A 2,634-nucleotide genomic window follows, 5' to 3' on the forward strand; every position below is an offset into this window, starting at 1 on the left:
CCTAGCTCCTTTAGGATATTGGCAAAGAAGTCGTTCGTGAAGTTAGTTCCTCGATCGGATTGAATTTCTTTTGGCAATCCTACTTGAGTAAAAAATAATAAAAAAAAAAAATCAGCAAGTGTCAGCTATAACTTTGGCATTTATTTTCTTAAGAGGAAAAGCTTCAGGATACCTCGTTACCGGGCACATGACAGTAAGAATGAATTTATTTCCCTTTTTGGTCTTAGGCAGGGGTCCAACACAGTCTATAATAATTCTGTCAAAGGGCTCATCTGGAACTGGAATGGGGTTTAAGGAAGCCTGAGGACTTTTTTTTCGGCTTGCCCACCATTTGACAAATGTGCCAAGACCTCACTTATTCTGAGATTGTCTTTTTTAAACTTGACCAGAAGAAATGAATATTAATTTTTTCATAAGTTTTACTGACTCCCATATGTCCTCCAGTTCCTCATGGGCTATTTCAATCACTTTACTTATGATGGATAAAGGGATGACTATCTGGTGTACCTCTGCCCAAGAATCACGGTCAGAATGGGAAGGTTTGCTGCATCTCATCAAGATACCATCCTGGTAGTAGTAACCTGGAAAATTGTCGACCTCTTCCCTGGAATCGACCGCTAGTCTATGGAAATTCTTTAAGGTGGGATCATCGTGTTGAGCTTTGATTAAGTTCTCTCGGGAAATTATTTGGTTGGGGAGATCAAATTTATAAGACACATTTTTATCAGAAAGGGGAGTATGAGATCTGGTGACTGCGCACAGGAGAAAAATGTCGGGGAGAAGGTGATCTTCCACAACAGTAGGGATCTTGTCACTATGGAACTTTGTAATATCTGGAGGAGGAACAACCATATATCCAGCTAGATCATTTTCTAGGATGAGATCAACCCTGGGGACGGACATAGAGTTTTTCCAGGTGTCAACTTCTACTTCTTTTTTAAACAACTTACATTTTAAAAAGACTCGAGCTAGCTCAATGGACTGGGTAGAAGATAAATCACTGACAGTTACTTTCCTTCCTGTCATCCTCTTATTTATCTCAGGCAAAGCCTGTTTGCTCACTATGGACTGAGCTGCTCCAGTGTCTCGTAGAACTGTAATAGGGAAAAGGGGGCTTTTCTCATCAGTAGAAATTTCACCATGGGATTTGAAATCTTTGAAGGCATCTTCACAGGGGGGAAATGTACTTTTCATTACATGGGTCACTGGTTTATGAGGACCGTAAGATTTTGGTCCAGTATACTGGTTAGGTGCTTTCGACCCACTAGGACACTGAAATTCTGCAACCTGGCTCTTAGCATCGAGTGATGTGGTGGCCAGGTTTTTTACAGTGGTTACAGGAAGAGGAGAGAGGGGTAGGGATAGAGGTCTTTCCTGCCTGCTTATCATCGGGAGTGGCAAGGGAACCTACTGATGGCTTTACAAAATTGCTTCCCCGCTGTATGTTCAACCTGTTAAGTATTGCAAATTGATCAACAAGTAGGGCTGCTTCAGTTAATTCAAGAGCATATTTCCCATTTAAATGAAGCGTGACTTGGAATGGAATTCTACGTTTAAATTCCTAGAGGACCATCAAGTTAACGAGTTTATCATAAGTTTTTACTTTGGTGGCAGAGAGTGATTGTTTAAAGATTCCGAGTTTTTCAGAGTCAAATTCGACCAAAGTCAAGTTAGGTGATTTCGTCAAGTTTTGGAATTTTTGACAGTAAGACTCAGGGGTAACTTGATAGGCATTGAGGATACTAGATTTGGCTAATTCATAGGAAGAGTACTGTTCCTACCAATTTGCTTTGAACAATCCATACCCATTCTTCTACGGGCCAGTTTAAGTGCTCGGCTATACGTTCAAATTGCCTAAAGAAGTATTCTGGGTCTGACTCATTAAAATTGGGAATAGAGGCAACTTGGTTATTCAATAGGAGGGTAGATTTATTATTCCTATCTATGTCAGTAACGTTAGTTTACGCTGGTATTCTAATTCTACTTCCCTTTCACGCTCACGTTGTCTTTCTCTGTCATGTTCCTCCTTTCTCAGCTCAAGCTCACGGTCTTTCTCTCTGTCTTCTCGTTCTTTCTCTCTGTCCTTTCGTTCTTTCTCACGTTCTTTTAATTTCATTAATTCAAGCTCCCGATCTTTCTCTTGTTCATCACTTTCTCGTTTCATTCTTTCTCTCTCAAGTTTAATTTTCTCTAATTTTAAAGATACAGCTGATCTATTTAAGGGGGAGTGGGGGGAGAGTGGGCTTTAGGCTGAAAGGGGGGTCACTGTTGCTTACATTTGGGTGTCTTTCAATTACGTTACGAGCACTCTCCTGGTGAATTAATTTGAATGCGTCTGCATCCAGTTCAAATGAAACTACGAGGTGTTCAATAACCACTCTTTTAAATTAATCCTTTCTTAAGTTAGAGGGGCATTAATTTGGTAGGTTTGATCCACTGAAGGATTATTAACGAAAGCATCTATATTGAAAACAATTTTTAAGTTTGACTTAAGGTGGTTGAATATGTCTTTACTCGTAGAATTCCACTCCAGAGAGTTAGTGTTAACCAAATCTTGGATTTTACATACGGAAATTCACTGTTCGGGTGGAGGAGTGAAATTGATGATGGGCCTCTGTAAGTACCCGGTCTATG

This window comes from Oratosquilla oratoria, chromosome 43 (genome assembly GCF_046742065.1).
Source record: "Oratosquilla oratoria isolate Oo_2021 chromosome 43, ASM4674206v1, whole genome shotgun sequence".
NCBI lineage: Eukaryota > Metazoa > Arthropoda > Malacostraca > Stomatopoda > Squillidae > Oratosquilla > Oratosquilla oratoria.